This window comes from Schistocerca americana, chromosome X (assembly GCF_021461395.2).
Source record: "Schistocerca americana isolate TAMUIC-IGC-003095 chromosome X, iqSchAmer2.1, whole genome shotgun sequence".
Taxonomy (NCBI): Eukaryota; Metazoa; Arthropoda; class Insecta; order Orthoptera; family Acrididae; genus Schistocerca; species Schistocerca americana.
In genome coordinates, this window is record NC_060130.1 from 38460570 (window position 1) to 38481726 (window position 21157).

Consider the following 21157-nt stretch of genomic DNA (forward strand, 5'->3'; position numbering starts at 1 on the left):
TTCACTTCAGGGTTACTGTATCCCTTGGACCTTCTTATTGATGATGAAACACAGAAATTGCATCGGAATTAAATACAAAAGGCACAATGCCGACTTAAGTACAAGAAGACTGACCCTTCTTACTGTCTATGTTTTGAACCATTCCTGTGACACTAGTTACAGATTCCGATGCTTCACTTCAGGTTTACTGTATCCCTCTGACCTTCTTTTTGACGATGAAACACAGAAATTGCATCGGAATTAAATACAAAAGGCACAATGCCGACTTAAGTACAAGAAGACTGACTCTTCCTACTGTCTATCTTTTCAACGATTCCTGTGACATTAGTTATTGGTTCCGATGCTTCACTTCAGGTTTACTGTATCCTTTGGACCTTCTAATTGGCGACGAAATGCAGCAATAGCTTCGGAATTTAATACAAAAAGCACAATGCCGACTTAAGTACAAGAAGATTGACTCTTAGTACTGACTGTTTTGAACCATTCCTGTGACACTTGTTATAGATTCCGAGGCTTCACGTCAGGTTTACTGTATCCCTCTGACCTTCTTTTTGACGATGAAACACAGAAATTCCATCGCAATGAAATACAGAAGGCACAAATCCGACTTAAGTACTAGAAGACTGACTCTTCCTACTGTCTACGTTTTGAACGATTCCTGTGACATTAGTTATAGATTCCGATGATTCACATCAGGTTTACTGTATCCTTTGGACCTTCTTATTGACGATGAAACACAGAAATTGCATCGGAACTAAATACAAAAGGCACAATGCCGACTAAAGTTCAAGATGACTGACTCTTCCTACTGTCTATGTTTTGAACGATTCCTGTGACATTAGTTATAGATTCCGATGCTTCACTTCAGGTTTACTCTATCCCTAGGACCTTCTTATTGACGATGAAACACAGAAATTGCATCGGAACTAAATACAAAAGGCACAATGCCGACTTAAGTACAAGAAGACTGACTCTTCCTACTGTCTATGTTTGAACGATTCCTGTGACATTAGTTATAGATTCCGATGCTTCACTTCAGGTTTACTATATCCTTTGGACTATTATATTGGCGTCGAAATACAGAAATTGCATTGGAATGAAATAGAAAAGGCACATTGCCGACGTAAGTACAAGAAGACTGACTCTTCTTACTGTCTATGCTTTGAACCTTTCCTGTGACACTAGTTATAGATTCCGATTCTTCACTTCAGGCTTACTGTATCCCTCTGACCTTCTTTTTGACGATGAAACACAGACATTGCATCGGAATTAAATACAAAAGGCACAATGCCGACTTAAGTACAAGAAGACTGACCCTTCTTACTGTCTATGTTTAGAACCATTCCTGTGAGACTAGTTATAGATTCCGATGCTTCACTTCAGGTTTACTGTATCCCTTGCACCTTCTTATTGACGATGAAACACTGATATTGCATCGGAATTAAATGCAAAAGGCACAATGCCGACTTAAGTACAAGTAGACTGACTCTTCTTACTGCCGATGTTATGAACCATTCCTGTGACACTAGTTATAGATTCCGATGCTTCACTTCAAGTTTACTGTATCCCTCTGACCTTCTTATTGATGTCGAAACACAGAAATTGCATCGGAATTAAATACAAAAGGCACAATGCCGACTTAAGTACAAGAAGACTGACTCTTCGTACTGACTATGTTTTGAACCATTCCTGTGACACTAGTTTTAGATTACGATGATTCACTTCAGGTTTACAGTATTCCTTGGACCGTCGTATTGACGATGAAACACAGAAATTGCATCGGAATTAAATAGAAAAGGCACAATGCCGACTTAAGTACAAGAAGACTGATTCTTCTTACTGACTATGTTTGGAACAATTCCTGTGACACTAGTTATAGATTCCGATGCCTCACTTAGGGTTCACTGTATCCCTCTGACCCTCTTATTGACGATGAAACACAGTTATTGCATCGGAATTAAATACAAATGGCACAATGCCGACTTAAGTACAAGAGGACTGACTCTTCCAACTGTCTATGTTTTGAAACATTCCTGTGACACTAGTTATAGATTCCGATGCTTCACTTCAGGTTCACTGTATCCCTCTGACCTTCTTTTTGACGATAAAACACAGAAATTGCATCGGAATTAAATACAAATGGCACAATGCCCACTTAAGTACAAGAAGACTGACTCTTCTTACTGACTATGTTTTGAACCATTCCAGTGACACTAGTTATGGATTCCGATGCTTCACTTCAGGTTTACTCTATCCCTAGGACCTTCTTATTGACGATGAAACACAGAAATTGCATCGGAACTAAATACAAAAGGCACAATGCCAACCTAAGTACAAGAAGACTGACTCTTCCTACTGTCTATGTTTTGAACGATTCCTGTGACATTAGTTATAGATTCCGATGCTTCACTTCAGGTTTACTATATCCTTTTGACTTTCTTATTGGCGACGAAATACAGATATTGCATTGGAATTATATAGAAAAGGCACATTGCCGACGTAAGTACAAGAAGACTGGCTCTTTTTACTGTCTATGCTTTGAACCTTTCCTGTGACATTAGTTATAGATTCCGATGCTTCACTTCAGGTTTACTGTATCCCTCCGACCTTCTTTTTGACGATGAAACACAGAAATTGCACCGGAATTAAATACAAAAGGCACAATGCCGACTTAAGTACTAGAAGACTGACTCTTAATACTGTCTATGTTTTGAATGATTCCTGTGACATTAGTTATAGATTCCGATGCTTCACAACAGGTTTACTGTATCCTTTGGACCTTCTTATTGACGATAAAACACAGAAATTGCACCGGAACTAAATACAAAAGGCACAATGCCGACTTAAGTACAAGAAGACTGACTCTTCCTACTGTCTATGTTTGAACGATTCCTGTGACATTAGTTATAGATTCCGATGCTTCACTTCAGGTTCACTCTATCCCTAGGACCTTCTTATTGACGATGAAACACAGAAATTGCATCGGAATTAAATAGAAAAGGCACAATGCCGACTTAAGTACAAGAAGACTGACACTTCCTACTGTCTATGTTTTGAACCATTCCTGTGTCACTAGTTATGGATTCCGATGCTTCACTTCAGGTTCACTGTATCCCTTTGACCTTCTTTTTGACGATGAAACACAGAAATTGCATCGGAATTAAATACAAAAGGCACAATGCCGACGTAAGTACAAGAGGACTGACTCTTCCTACTGCCTATGTTTTGAACGATTCCTGTGACATTAGTTATAGATTCCGATGCTTCACAACAGGTTTACTGTATCCTTTCGACCTTCTTATTGACGATGAAACACAGAAATTGCATCGGAATTTAATACAAAAGGCACAATGCCGACTTAAGTACAAGAAGACTGACTCTTCCTACTGTCTATGTTTTGAACCATTCCTGTGTCATTAGTTATTGATTCCGATGCTTCACTTCAGGTTTACTGTATCCTTTGGACCTTCTAATTGGTGACGAAATGCCGAAATAGCTTCGGATTAAATACAAAATGCACAATGCCGACTTAAGTACAAGATGACTGAGTCTTCTAACTGACTGTTTTGAACCATTCCTGTGACACGTGTTATAGATTCCGAGGCTTCACTTCAGGTTTACTGTATCCCTCTGACCCTCTTATTGACGATGAAACACAGATATTGCATTGGAATTAAATAGAAAAGGCACAATGCCGACTTAAGCACAAGAAGACTGACTCTTCTTAATGACTATGTCTTGAACCATTCCTGTGACACTAGTTATAGATTCCGATGCTCCACTTCAGGTTTACCGTATCCCATGCACCTTCTTATTGACGGTAAAACACAGATATTGCATCGGAATTAAATACAAAACGCACAATGCCGACTTAAGTACAAGAAGACTGACCCTTCTTACTGTCTATGTTTTCAACCATTCCTGTGACACTAGTTATAGATTCCGATGCTTCACTTCATGTTTACTGTATCCGTTGGACCTTCTTATTGACGATGAAACACAGAAATTGCATCGGAATTAAATAGAAAAGGCACAATGCCGACTTAAGTACAAGAAGACTGACTCTTCTTACTGTCTATGATTTGAACCATTCCTGTGACACTAGTTATAGATTCCGATGCTTCACTTCAGGTTTACTGTATCCCTTGGAATTTCTTATTGACGATGAAACACAGAAATTGCTTCGGAATTAAATAGAAAAGGCACAAAGCCGACTTAGGTACAAGAAGACTGACTCTTCTTTCTGTCTATGTTTTGAACCATTCCTGTGACGCTAGTTACAGATTCCGATGCTTCACTTCAGGTTTACTGTATCCCTTGGACCTTCTGATTGGCGATGAAACACAGAAATTGCATCGGAATTAAATACAAAAGGCACAATGCCGACTTAAGCACAAGAAGACTGACTCTTCCTACTGTCTACGTTTTGAACGATTCCTGTGACATTAGATATAGATTCCGATGCTTCACTTCAGGTTTACTGTATCCCTTGGACCTTCTTATTGACGATGAATCACAGATATTGCATCGGAATTAAATACAAAGGGTACAATGCCGACTTAAGTACAAGAAGATTGACTCTTCTTACTGACTGTTTTGAACCATTCCTGTGACACTAGTAATAGATTCCGATGCTTCACTTCAGGTTTACTGTATCCCTCTGACCTTCTTATTGACGATGAAACACAGAAATTGCATCGGAATGTAATACAAAAGGCACAATCCCGACTTAAGTACAAGAAGACTGACTCTTCTTACTGTCTATGCTTTGAACCATTCCTGTGACACTAGTTATAGATTCCTATGCTTCACATCAGGTTTACTGCATCCCTTGCACCTTCTTATTGACGATGAAACACAGATATTGCATCGGAATTAAATACAAAAGGCACAATGCCGACTAAAGTATAAGAAAACTGACCCTTCTTACTGTCTATGTTTTGAACCATTCCTGTGACACTAGTAATAGATTCCGATGCTTCACCTCAGGTTTACTGTATCCCTCTGACCCTCTTATTGACGATGAAACACAGAAACAGCATCGCAATTAAATACAAAAGGCATAATGCCGACTTAAGTACAAGAAGACTGACTCTTCGTACTGACTATGTTTTGAACCATTCCTGTGACACTAGTTATAGATTACGATGATTCACTTCAGGTTTACTGCATCCCTTGGACCTTCTTATTGACGATGAAACGCAGAAATTGCATCTGAATTAAATAGAAAAGGCACAATGCTGACTTAAGTACAAGAAGACCGACTCTTCTTACAGACTATGTTTGGAACCATTCCTGTGATACTAGTTATAGATTCCGATGCCTCACTCCAGGTTTACTGTATCCCTCTGACCTTCTTATTGACGATGAAACACAGAAATTGCATCGTAATTAAATAGAAAAGGCACAATGCCGACTTATGTACTAGAAGACTGACTCTTCTTACTGCCTATGATTTGAACCATTCCTGTGACACTTGTTATAGATTCCGATGCTTCACTTCAGGTTTACTGTATCCCTTGGGCATTCTTACTGACGATGAAACACAGAAATTGCATCGGAATTAAATAGAAAAGGCACATTGCCGACTTAAGTACAAGCCGACTGATTCTTCTTTCTGTCTATGTTTTGAACCATTCCTGTGACGCTAGTTACAGATTCCGATGCCTCACTTCGGGGTTACTGTATCCCTCTGACATTCTTTTTGACGATGAAACACTGAAATTGCATCGGAATTAAATAGAAAAGGTACAATGCCGACTTAAGAACAAGAAGACTGACTCATCCTACTGTCTATGTTTTGAACCATTCCTGTGACACTAGTTATAGATTCTGATGCTTCACTTCAGGTTTACTGTATCCCTTGGACGTTCTTATTGACTATGAAACACAGAAATTGCAACGGAATTAAATAGGAAAGGCACAATGCCGACTTATGTACAAGAAGACTGACTCCTCTTACTGACTACCTTTTGAACCATTCCTGTGACGCTAGTTACAGATTCCGATGCTTCACTCAGGTTTACTGTATCCCTTGGACATTCTTATTGACGACGAATCACAGATTTTGCATCGGAATGAGATACAAAAGGCACAATGCCGACTCAAGTACAAGAAGACTGACTCTTCGTACTGACTATGATTTGAACCATTCCTGTGACACTAGTTATAGATTACGATGATTCACTTCAGCTTTACTGTATCCCTTGGACCTTCTTATTGACGATGAAACACAGAAATTGCATCGGAATTAAATAGAAAAGGCACAATGCCGACTGAAGTACAAGAAGGCTGACTCTTCTTACTGACTATGCTTTGAACCATGCCTGTGACACTAGTTATAGATTACGATGCTTCACTTCAGGTTTACTGTATCCCTCTAACCTTCATAATGACGATGAAACGCAGAAATTGCATCGGAATTAAATAGAATAGGCACAATGCCGACTTAAGTACAAGAAGACTGACTCTTCTTACTGTCTATGTTTTGAGCCATTCCTGTGACACTAGTTATAGATTCCGATGCTTCACTTCAGGTTTACTGTATCCCTTGGACCTTCTTATTGACGATGAAACACAGAGATTGCATCGGAATTAAATAGAAAAGGCACAATGCCGAATTAAGTACAAGAAGACTGACTCTTCTTTCTGTCTATGTTTGAACCATACCTGTGACGCTAATTACAGATTCCGATGCTTCACTTCAGGGTTACTGTATCCCTTGGACCTTCTTATTGATGATGAAACACAGAAATTGCATCGGAATTAAATACAAAAGGCACAATGCCGACTTAAGTACAAGAAGACTGACCCTTCTTACTGTCTATGTTTTGAACCATTCCTGTGACACTAGTTACAGATTCCGATGCTTCACTTCAGGTTTACTGTATCCCTCTGACCTTCTTTTTGACGATGAAACACAGAAATTGCATCGGAATTAAATACAAAAGGCACAATGCCGACTTAAGTACAAGAAGACTGACTCTTCCTACTGTCTATCTTTTCAACGATTCCTGTGACATTAGTTATTGGTTCCGATGCTTCACTTCAGGTTTACTGTATCCTTTGGACCTTCTAATTGGCGACGAAATGCAGCAATAGCTTCGGAATTTAATACAAAAGGCACAATGCCGACTTAAGTACAAGAAGATTGACTCTTAGTACTGACTGTTTTGAACCATTCCTGTGACACTTGTTATAGATTCCGAGGCTTCACGTCAGGTTTACTGTATCCCTCTGACCTTCTTTTTGACGATGAAACACAGAAATTCCATCGCAATGAAATACAGAAGGCACAAATCCGACTTAAGTACTAGAAGACTGACTCTTCCTACTGTCTACGTTTTGAACGATTCCTGTGACATTAGTTATAGATTCCGATGATTCACATCAGGTTTACTGTATCCTTTGGACCTTCTTATTGACGATGAAACACAGAAATTGCATCGGAACTAAATACAAAAGGCACAATGCCGACTAAAGTTCAAGATGACTGACTCTTCCTACTGTCTATGTTTTGAACGATTCCTGTGACATTAGTTATAGATTCCGATGCTTCACTTCAGGTTTACTCTATCCCTAGGACCTTCTTATTGACGATGAAACACAGAAATTGCATCGGAACTAAATACAAAAGCCACAATGCCGACTTAAGTACAAGAAGACTGACTCTTCCTACTGTCTATGTTTGAACGATTCCTGTGACATTAGTTATAGATTCCGATGCTTCACTTCAGGTTTACTATATCCTTTGGACTATTATATTGGCGTCGAAATACAGAAATTGCATTGGAATGAAATAGAAAAGGCACATTGCCGACGTAAGTACAAGAAGACTGACTCTTCTTACTGTCTATGCTTTGAACCTTTCCTGTGACACTAGTTATAGATTCCGATTCTTCACTTCAGGCTTACTGTATCCCTCTGACCTTCTTTTTGACGATGAAACACAGACATTGCATCGGAATTAAATACAAAAGGCACAATGCCGACTTAAGTACAAGAAGACTGACCCTTCTTACTGTCTATGTTTAGAACCATTCCTGTGAGACTAGTTATAGATTCCGATGCTTCACTTCAGGTTTACTGTATCCCTTGCACCTTCTTATTGACGATGAAACACTGATATTGCATCGGAATTAAATGCAAAAGGCACAATGCCGACTTAAGTACAAGTAGACTGACTCTTCTTACTGCCGATGTTATGAACCATTCCTGTGACACTAGTTATAGATTCCGATGCTTCACTTCAAGTTTACTGTATCCCTCTGACCTTCTTATTGATGTCGAAACACAGAAATTGCATCGGAATTAAATACAAAAGGCACAATGCCGACTTAAGTACAAGAAGACTGACTCTTCGTACTGACTATGTTTTGAACCATTCCTGTGACACTAGTTTTAGATTACGATGATTCACTTCAGGTTTACAGTATTCCTTGGACCGTCGTATTGACGATGAAACACAGAAATTGCATCGGAATTAAATAGAAAAGGCACAATGCCGACTTAAGTACAAGAAGACTGATTCTTCTTACTGACTATGTTTGGAACAATTCCTGTGACACTAGTTATAGATTCCGATGCCTCACTTAGGGTTCACTGTATCCCTCTGACCCTCTTATTGACGATGAAACACAGTTATTGCATCGGAATTAAATAGAAAGGGCACAATGCCGACTAAAGTACAAGAAGACTCACTCTTCTTACTGACTATGTTTTGAAACATTCCTGTGACACTAGTTATAGATTCCGATGCTTCACTTCAGGTTTACTGTATCCCTCTGACCTTCTTATTGATGATGAAACACAGATATTGCATCGGAATTAAATAGAAAATGTACAATGCCGACTTAAGAACAAGAAGACTGACTCATCCTACTGTCTATGTTTTGAACCATTCCTGTGACACTAGTTATAGATTCTGATGCTTCACTTCAGGTTTACTGTATCCCTTGGACGTTCTTATTGACTATGAAACACAGAAATTGCAACGGAATTAAATAGGAAAGGCACAATGCCGACTTATGTACAAGAAGACTGACTCCTCTTACTGACTACCTTTTGAACCATTCCTGTGACGCTAGTTACAGATTCCGATGCTTCACTCAGGTTTACTGTATCCCTTGGACCTTCTTATTGACGACGAATCACAGATTTTGCATCGGAATGAAATACAAAAGGCACAATGCCGACTCAAGTACAAGAAGACTGACTCTTCTTACTGACTATGTTTGGAACCATTCCTGTGACACTAGTTATAGATTCCGATGCTTCACTTCAGGTTTACTCTATCCCTAGGACCTTCTTATTGACGATGAAACACAGAAATTGCATCGGAACTAAATACAAAAAGCACAATGCCGACATAAGTACAAGAAGACTGACTCTTCGTACTGACTATGATTTGAACCATTCCTGTGACACTAGTTATAGATTACGATGATTCACTTCAGCTTTACTGTATCCCTTGGACCTTCTTATTGACGATGAAACACAGAAATTGCATCGGAATTAAATAGAAAAGGCACAATGCCGACTTAAGTACAAGAAGACTGACTCTTCTTACTGACTATGTTTGGAACCATTCCTGTGACACTGGTTATAGATTCCGTTGCCTCACTTCAGGCTTACTGTATCCCTCTGACCTTCTTATTGTCGATGAAACACAGATTTTTCATCGGAATTAAATACAAAAGGCACAATGCCGACTGAAGTACAAGAAGGCTGACTCTTCTTACTGACTATGCTTTGAACCATGCCTGTGACACTAGTTATAGATTACGATGCTTCACTTCAGGTTTACTGTATCCCTCTAACCTTCATATTGACGATGAAACGCAGAAATTGCATCGGAATTAAATAGAATAGGCACAATGCCGACTTAAGTACAAGAAGACTGATTCTTCTTACTGTCTATGTTTTGAGCCATTCCTGTGACACTAGTTATAGATTCCGATGCTTCACTTCAGGTTTACTGTATCCCTTGGACCTTCTTATTGACGATGAAACACAGAGATTGCATCGGAATTAAATACAAAAGGCACAATGCCGACTTAAGTACAAGAAGACTGACCCTTCTTACTGTCTATGTTTTGAACCATTCCTGTGACACTAGTTACAGATTCCGATGCTTCACTTCAGGTTTACTGTATCCCTCTGACCTTCTTTTTGACGATGAAACACAGAAATTGCATCGGAATTAAATACAAAAGGCACAATGCCGACTTGAGTACAAGAAGACTGACTCTTCCTACTGTCTATCTTTTCAACGATTCCTGTGACATTAGTTATTGGTTCCGATGCTTCACTTCAGGTTTACTGTATCCTTTGGACCTTCTAGTTGGCGACGAAATGCAGAAATAGCTTCGGAATTTAATACAAAAGGCACAATGCCGACTTAAGTACAAGAAGATTGACTCTTAGTACTGACTGTTTTGAACCATTCCTGTGACACTTGTTATAGATTCCGAGGCTTCACGTCAGGTTTACTGTATCCCTCTGACCTTCTTTTTGACGATGAAACACAGAAATTCCATCGCAATGAAATACAGAAGGCACAAATCCGACTTAGGTACTAGAAGACCGACTCTTCCTACTGTCTATGTTTTGAACGATTCCTGTGACATTAGTTATAGATTCCGATGATTCACATCAGGTTTACTGTATCCTTTGGACCTTCTTATTGACGATGAAACACAGAAATTGCATCGGAACTAAATACAAAAGGCACAATGCCGACTTAAGTTCAAAATGACTGACTCTTCCTACTGTCTATGTTTTGAACGATTCCTGTGACATTAGTTATAGATTCCGATGCTTCACTTCAGGTTTACTCTATCCCTAGGACCTTCTAATTGACGATGGAACACAGAAATTGCATCGGAACTAAATACAAAAGGCACAATGCCGACTTAAGTACAAGAAGACTGACTCTTCCTACTGTCTATGTTTGAACGATTCCTGTGACAATAGTTATAGATTCCGATGCTTCACTACAGGTTTACTATATCCTTTGGACTATTATATTGGCGTCGAAATACAGAAATTGCATTGGAATGAAATAGAAAAGGCACATTGCCGACGTAAGTACAAGAAGACTGACTCTTCGTACTGACTATGTTTTGAACCATTCCTGTGACACTAGTTTTAGATTACGATGATTCACTTCAGGTTTACAGTATTCCTTGGACCGTCGTATTGACGATGAAACACAGAAATTGCATCGGAATTAAATAGAAAAGGCGCAATGCCGACTTAAGTACATGTAGACTGATTCTTCTTACTGACTATGTTTGGAACAATTCCTGTGACACTAGTTATAGATTCCGATGCCTCACTTAGGGTTCACTGTATCCCTCTGACCCTCTTATTGACGATGAAACACAGTTATTGCATCGGAATTAAATAGAAAGGGCACAATGCCGACTTAAGTACAAGAAGACTCACTCTTCTTACTGACTATGTTTTGAAACATTCCTGTGACACTAGTTATAGATTCCGATGCTTCACTTCAGGTTTACTGTATCCCTCTGACCTTCTTATTGACGATGAAACACAGAAATTGCGTCGGAATTCAATAGAAAAGGCACAATGCCGACTTAAGTACAAGAAGACTGACTCTTCTTTCTGTTTATGTTTTGAACCATTCCTGTGACGCTAGTTACAGATTCCGATGCTTCACTTCAAAGTTACCGTTTCCCTTGGACTTTCTTATTGACGATGAAATACAGATATTGCATCGGAATTAAATACAAAAGCACAATGCCGACTTAAGTACAACAAGACTGACTCTTCCTAATGTCCATGTTTTGAACCATTCCTGTGACACTAGTTAGAGATTCCGATGCTTCCCTTCAGGTTTACTGTATCCCTCTGAACTTCTTTTTGACGATGAAACACAGAAATTTCATCGGAATTAAATACAAAAGGCACAATGCCGACTTAAGTACAAGAAGTCTAACCCTTCTTACCGTCTATGTTTAGAACCATTCCTGTGACACTAGTTATAGATTCCTATGCTTCACTTTAGGTTTACTGTATCCCTTGCACCTTCTTATTGACGATGAAACACAGATATTGCATCGGTCATAAATACAAAACGCACAATGCCGACTTAAGTACAAGAAGGCAGACCCTTCATACTGTCTATGTTTAGAACCATTCCTGTGACACTAGTTACAGATTCCGATGCTTCGTTTCAGCTTTACTGTATTCCTCTGACCTTCTAATTGACGATGAAACACAGAAATTGCATCGGAATTAAATACAAAAGGCACAATGCCGACCTAAGTACAAGAAGACTGACTCTTCGTACTGACTATGTTTTGAACCATTCCTGTGACACTAGTTATAGATTAAGATGATTCACTTCAGGTTTTCTGTATCCCTTGGACCTTCTTATTGACGATGAAACACAGAAATTGCATTGGAATTAAACAGAAAAGGCACAGTGCCGACTTAAGTACAAGAAGACTGACTCTTCTTACTGACTATGTTTGGAACCATTCCTGTGACACTAGTTATAGATTCCGATGCTTCACTTCACGTTTATTGTATCCCTCTGTCCTTCGTATTGAAGATGAAACACAGAAATTGCATCGGAATTAAATAGAAAAGGCACAATGCCGACTTAAGTACAAGAAGACGGACTCTTCTTGCTGTCTATGATTTGAACCATTCCTGTGACGCTAGTTACAGATTCCGATGCATCACTTCAGGGTTACTGTATCCCTTGGACCTTCTTATTCACGATGAAACACAGATATTGCATCGGAATTACATGCAAGTGGCACAATGCCGACTTAAGTACAAGAAGACTGACTCTTCCTACTGTCTATGTTTTGAACCATTCCTGTGACACTAGTTACAGATTCCGATGCTTCACTTCAGGTTTACTGTATCCCTCTGACCTTCTTTTTCACGATGAAACACAGAAATTGCATCGGAATGAAATACAAAAGGCACAATGCCGACTTAAGTACAAGAAGACTGACTCTTCCCACTGTCTATGTTTTGAACGGTTCCTGTGACATTAGTTATTGATTCCGATGCTTCACTTTAGGTTTACTGTATCCTTTGGACCTTCTAATAGGCGACGAAATGCAGAAATAGCTTCGAAATTAAATATAAAAGGCACAATGCCGACTTAAGTACAAGAAGACTGACTCTTCTTACTGACTGTTTTAAACCATCCCTGTGACACTTGTTATTGATTCCGATGCTTCACTTCAGGTTTACTCTATCCCTACGACCTCCTTACTGACGATGAAACACAGAAATTGCATCGGAATTAAATAGAAAAGGCACAATGCAGACTTAAGTACAAGAAGACTGACTCTTCCTACTGTCTATGTTTTGAACCATTCCTGTGACACTAGTTATAGATTCCGATGCATCACCTTAAGTTCACTGTATCCCTCTGACCTTCTTTTTGACGATGAAACACAGAAATTGCATCGGAATTAAACACAAATGGCACAATGCCCACTTAAGTACAAGAGGACTGACTCTTCTTACTGTCTATGTTTGAACGATTCCTGTGACATTAGTTATAGATTCCGATGCTTCACTTCAGGTTTACTATATCCTTTGGACTTTCTTATTGGCGACGAAATACAGAAATTGCATTGCAATTAAATAGAAAACGCACATTGCCGACGTAAGTACAAGAAGATTGACTCTTCTTACTGTCTATGCTTTGAACCTTTCCTGTGACACTAGTTATGGATTCCGATGCTTCACTTCAGGTTTACTGTATCCCTTGGACATTCTTAATGACGACGAAACACAGAAAATGCATTGGAATTAAATACAAAGGGCACAATGCCGACTTAAGTACAAGAAGATTGACTCTTCTTACTGACTGTTTTGAATCATTCCTGTGACACTAGTTATAGATTCCGATGCTTCACTTCAGGTTTACTGTATCCCTCTGACCTTCTTATTGACGATGAAACACAGAAATTGCATCGGAATTAAATACAAAAGGCACAATGCCGACTTAAGTACAAGAAGACTGACCCTTCTTACTGTCTATGTTTAGAACCATTCCTGTGACACTAGTTATAGATTCCGATGCTTCACTTCAGGTTTACAGTATCCCTTGGACCTTCTTATTGACGATGAAACACAGAAAATGCATCGGAATTAAATACAAAAGGCACAATGCCGACTTAAGTACAAGAAGACTGATTCTTCTTACTGACTATGTTTGGAACCATTCCTGTGACACTAGTTATAGATTCCGATGCCTCACTTCAGGTTTACTGTATCCCTCTGACCTTCTTATTGACGATGAAACACAGATATTGCATCGGAATTAAATAGAAAAGGTACAATGCCGACTTAAGTACAAGAAGACTGACTCTTCTTACTGACTATGTATTGAACTATTCCTGTGACACTAGTTATAGATTCCGATGCCTCACTTCAGGTTTACTGTATCCCTCTGACCTTCTTTTTGACGATGAAACACAGAAATTGCATCGGAATAAAAATGAAAAGGCACAATGCCGACTTAAGTACAAGAAGACTCACTCTTCTTACTGTCTATGTTTTGAACCATTCCTGTGACACTAGTTATCGATTTCGATGCGTCACTTCAGGTTTACTGTATCCCTTGGTTCTACTTATTGACGATGAAACACAGAAATTGCATCGGAATTAAATAGAAAAAGCACAATGCCGACTTAAGTACAAGAACACTGACTCTTCCTACTGTCTATGTTTTGAACCATTCCTGTGACACTAGTTACAGATTCCTATGCTTCACTTCAGGTTTACTGTATCCCTCTGAATTTCATTTTGACAATGAAGCACAGAAATTTCATCGGAACTAAATAGAAAAGGCACAATGCTGACTTAAGTACGAGAAGACTGACTCTTCTTACTGACTATGTTTTGAACCATTCCTGTGACACTAGTTACAGATTCCTATGCTTCACTTCAGGTTTACTGTATCCCTCTGAATTTCATTTTGACAATAAAGCACAGAAATTTCATCGGAATTAAATACAAAAGGCACAATGTCGACTTAAGTACAAGAAGACTGACTCTTCTTACTAAATATGTTTTGAACCATTCCTGTGACACTAGTTATAGATTCCGATGCTTCACTTCAGGTTTACTGAATCCCTGTGACCTTCTTATAGACGATGAAACACAGAAATTGCATCGGAATTAAATACAAAAGGCACAATGCCGACTTAAGTACAAGGAGACTGACTCTGCCTACTGTCTATGTTTTGAACGATTCCTGTGACATTAGTTATTGATTCCGATGCTTCACTTCAGGTTTACTGTATCCTATGGACCTTATAACTGGCGGCGAAATGCAGAAATAGCTTCGGAATTAAATACGAAAGGCACAATGCCGACTTAAGTACAAGAAGACTGACTCTTCTTACTGACTGTTTTGAACCAATCCTGTGACACTTGTTATAGATTCCGAGGCTTCACTTCAGGTTTACTGTATCCCTTGGACCTTCTTATTGACGATAAAACACAGAAAATGCATCGGAATTAAATACAAAAGGCACAATGCCGACTTAAGTACAAGAAGATTGACTTTTCTTACTGACTGTTTTGAACCATTCCTGTGACACTAGTTATAGATTCCGATGCTTCACTTCAGGTTTACTGTATCCCTCTCACCTTGTTATTGACGATGAAACACAGAAATTGCATCGGAATTAAATATAAAAGGCACAATGCCGACTTTTGTACAAGAAGACTGACCCTTCTTACTGTCTATGCTTAGAAACATTCCTGTGACACTAGTTATAGATTCCGATGCTTCACTTCAGGTTTACTCTATCCCTAGGACCTTCTTATTGACGATGAAACACAGAAATTGCATCGGAACTAAATACAAAAGGCACAATGCCGATTTAAGTACAAGAAGATTGACTCTTCTTACTGAATATGTTTTGAACCATTCCTGAGACACTAGTTATAGATTCAGATGCTTCACTTCAAGTTTACTCTATCCCTAGGACCTACTTATTTACGATGAAACACAGAAATTGCATCGGAATTAAATACAAAAGGCACAATACCGACTTAAGTACAAGAAGACTGACCCTTCTTACTGTCTATGTTTAGAACCATTCCTGTGACACTAGTTATAGATTCCGATGCTTCAGATAAGGTTCACTGTATCCCTTGGACCTTCTTAGTGACGATGCAACACAGAAAATGCATCAGAATTATGTACAAAAGGCACAATGCCGACTTAAGTACAAGAAGATTGACTCTTTTACTGACTGTTTTGAACCATTCCAGTGACACTAGTCATAGATTCCGATGCATCACTTCAGCTTTACTGTATCCCTCTGACCTTGTTATTGACGATGAAACACAGATATTGCATCGGAATTAAATACAAAATGCACAATGCCGACATAAGTACAAGAAGACTGACTCTTCCTACTGTCTATGTTTTGAACGATTCCAGTGACAATAGTTATAGATTCCGATGCTTCACTTCAGGTTTACTGTATCCGTCTGACCTTCTTATTGACGATGAAACGCAGAAATTGCATCGGAATTAAATAGAAAAGGCACAATGCCGACTTAAGTACAAGAAGACTGACTCTTCTTACTGTCTACGTTTTGAACCATTCCTGTGGCACTAGTTATAGATTCCGATGCTTCACTTCAGGTTTACTGTATCCCTTGGACCTTCTTATTGACGATGAAACACAGAAATTGCATCGGAATTAAATAGAAAAGTCACAATGCCGACTTAAGTACAAGAAGACTGACTCTTCTTTCTGTCTATGTTTTGAACCATTCCTGTGACGCTAGTTACAGATTCCGATGCTTCACTTCAAGTTTACTGTATCCCTCTGAACTTCTATTTGACGATGAAACACAGAAATTGCATCGGAATTAAATACAAAAGGCACAATGCCGACTTAAGTACAAGAAGACTGACTCTTCCTACTGTCTATGTTTGAACGATTACTGTGACATTAGTTATTATTTCCGATGCTTCACTTCAGGTTTACTGTATCCTTTGGACCTTCTAATTAGCGACGAAATGCAGAAATAGCTTCGAAATTAAATACAAAAGGCACAATGCCGACTTTAGTACAAGAAGACTGACTCTTCTTAGTGACTGCTTTGAACCATTCCTGTGACACTTGTTATAGATTCCGAGGCTTCACTTCAGGTTTACTATATCCCTCTGACCTTATTGACGATGAAACACAGATATTGCATTGGAATTAAATAGAAAAGGCACAATGCCGACGTAAGCACAAGAAGACTGACTCTTCTTACTGACTATGTTTTGAACCATTCCTGTGACACTAGTTATAGATTCCAACGCTTCACTTCAGGTTTACTGTATCCCTTGCACCTTCTTATTTACGGTGAAACACAGATATTGGATCGGAATTAAATACAAAAGCCTCAATGCCGACTTATGTACAAGAAGACTGACCCTTCTTACTGTCTATGTTTTGAACCATTCCTGTGACGCTAGTTATAGAATCCGATGCTTCACTTCAGGTTTACTCTATCCCTAGGACCTTCTTATTGACGATGAAACACAGAAATTGCATCGGAACTAAATACAAAAGGCACAATGCCGACTTAAGTACAAGAAGACTGACTCTTCTTACTGAATATGTTTTCAACCAATCCTGTGACACTAGTTATAGATTCCGATGCTTCACTTCAGGTTTACTCTATCCCTAGGATATTCGTATTGACGATGAAACACAGATATTGCATCGGAATTAAATACAAAAGGCACAATGCCGACTTAAGTACAAGAAGATTGACTCTTCTTACTGACTGTTTTGAACCATTCCTGCGACACTAGTTTTAGATTCCGATGCTTCACTTCAGGTTTACTGTATCCCTCTGACCTTCTTATTGACGATGAAACACAGAAATTGCATCGGAATTAAATACAAAAGGCACAATGCCGACTTAAGTACAAGAAGACTGACCCTTCTTACTGTCTATGTTTAGAACCATTCCTGTGACACTAGTTATAGATTCCGAAGCTTCCCTTCATGTTTACTGTATCCCTTGCACCTTCTTATTGACGATGAAACACAGATATTGCATCGGAATTAAATACAAAAGGCACAATGCCGGCTTAAGTACTAGAAGACTGACCCTTCTTACTGTCTATGTTTAGAACCATTCCTGTGACACTAGTTATAGATTCCGATGCTTCACTTCAGGTTTACTGTTTCCCTTGGACCTTCTCATTGACGATGAAACACAGAAATTGCATCGGAATTAAATAGAAAAGGCACAATGCCGCCTTAAGTACAAGATGACTGATTCTTCTTCTGACTATGTTTGGAACCATTCCTGTGACACTAGTTATAGATTCCGATGCCTCACTTCAGGTTTACTGTATCCCTCTGACCTTCTTATTGACGATGAAACACAGATATTGCATCGGAATTAAATAGAAAAGGCACAATGCCGACTTAAGTACAAGAAGACTGACTCTTCTTACTGACTATGATTTGAACCATTCCTGTGACACTAGTTATGGATTCCGATGCTTCACTACAGGTTTACTGTATCCGTCTGACCTTCTTATTGACGATGAAACACAGAAATTGCATCGGAATTAAATAGAAAAGGCACAATGCCAACTTAAGTACAAGAAGACTGACTCTTCTTACTGTCTACGTTTTGAACCATTCCTGTGGCACTAGTTATAGATTCCGATGCTTCACTTCAGGTTTACTGTATCCCTTGGACCTTCTTATTGACAATGAAACACAGAAATTGCATGGGAATTAAATAGAAAAGTCACAATGCCGACTTAAGTACAAGAAGACTGACTCTTCCTACTGTCTATGTTTTGAACGATTCCTGTGACATTAGTTATTGATTCCGATGCTTCACTTCAGGTTTACTGTATCCTTTGGACCTTCTAACTGGCGGCGAAATGCAGAAATAGCTTCGGAATTAAATACGAGAGGCACAATGCCGACTTAAGTACAGGAAGACTGACTCTTCTTACTGACTGTTTTGAACCAATCCTGTGACACTTGTTATAGATTCCGAGGCTTCACTTCAGGTTTACTGTATCCCTTGGACCTTCTTATTGACGATGAAACACAGAAAATGCATCGGAATTAAATACAAAAGGCACAATGCCGACTTAAGTACAAGAAGATTGACTCTTCTTACTGACTGTTATGAACCATTCCTGTGACACTAGTTATAGATTCCGATGCTTCACTTCAGGTATACTGTATCCCTCTCACCTTGTTATTGACGATGAAACACAGAAATTGCATCGGAATTAAATACAAAAGGCACAATGCCGACTTTTGTACAAGAAGACTGACCCTTCTTACTGTCTATGCTTAGAAACATTCCTGTGACACTAGATATAGACTCCGATGCTTCACTTCAGGTTTACTCTATCCCTAGGACCTTCTTATTCACGATGAAACACAGAAATTGCATCGGTACTAAATACAAAAGGCACAATGCCGACTTAAGTACAAGAAGACTGACTCTTCTTACTGAATATGTTTTCAACCAATCCTGTGACACTAGTTATAGATGCCGATGCTTCACTTCAGGTTTACTCTATCCCTAGGATATTCTTATTGACGATGAAACACAGATATTGCATCAGAATTAAATACAAGAGGCACAATGCCGACTTAAGTACAAGAAGATTGACTCTTCTTACTGACTGTTTTGAACCATTCCTGCGACACTAGTTTTAGATTCCGATGCTTCACTTCAGGTTTACTGTATCCCTCTGACCTTCTTATTGACGATGAAACACAGAAATTGCATCGGAATTAAATACAAAAGGCACAATGCCGACTTAAGTACAAGAAGACTTACCCTTCTTACTGTCTATGTTTAGAACCATTCCTGTGACACTAGTTATAGATTCCGATGCTTCAGATAAGGTTTACTGTATCCCTTGGATCTTCTTTTTGACGATGCAACACAGAAAATGCATCAGAATTATGTACAAAAGGCACAATGCCGACTTAAGTACAAGAAGATTGACTCATTTACTGACTGTTTTGAACCATTCCAGTGACACTAGTCATAGATTCCGATGCATCACTTCAGCTTTACTGTATCCCTCTGACCTTGTTATTGACGATGAAACACAGAAATTGCATCGGAATTAAATAAAAAGGCACAATGCCGACTTAAGTACAAGTAGACTGACCCTTCTTACTGTCTATGTTTAGAACCATTCCTGTGACACTAGTTATAGATTCCGATGCTTCACTTCACGTTTACTGTATCCCTTGCACCTTCTTATTGACGATGAAACACAGATATTGCATCGGAATTAAATACAAAATGCACAATGCCGGCTTAAGTACAAGAAGACTGACCCTTCTTACTGTCTATGTTTAGAACCATTCCTGTGACACTAGTTATAGATTCCGATGCTTCACTTCAGGTTTACTGTATCCCGTGGACCTTCTCATTGACGATGAAACACAGAAATTGCATCGGAATTAAATAGAAAAGGCACAATGCCGCCTTAAGTACAAGAAGACTGATTTTTCTTCTGACTATGTTTGGAACCATTCCTGTGACACTAGTTATAGATTCCGATGCCTCACTTCAGGTTTACTGTATCCCTCTGACCTTCTTATTGACGATGAAACACAGATATTGCATCGGAATTAAATAGAAAAGGCACAATGCCGACTTAAGTACAAGAAGACTGACTCTTCTTACTGACTATGATTTGAACCATTCCTGTGACACTAATTATGGATTCCGATGCTTCACTTCAGGTTTACTGTATCCGTCTGACCTTCTTATTGACGATGAAACACAGAAATTGCATCGGAATTAAATAGAAAAGGCACAATGCCGACTTAAGTACAAGAAGACTGACTCTTCTTACTGTCTACGTTTTGAACCATTCCTGTGGCACTAGTTATAGATTCCGATGCTTCACTTCAGGTTTACTGTATCCCTTGGACCTTCTCATTGACGATGAAACACAGAAATTGCATCGGAATTAAGTAGAAAAGGCACAATGCCGCCTTAAGTACAAGAAGACTGATTTTTCTTCTGACTATGTTTGGAACCATTCCTGTGACACTAGTTATAGATTCCGATGCCTCACTTCAGGTTTACTGTATCCCTCTGAACTTCTATTTGACGATGAAACACA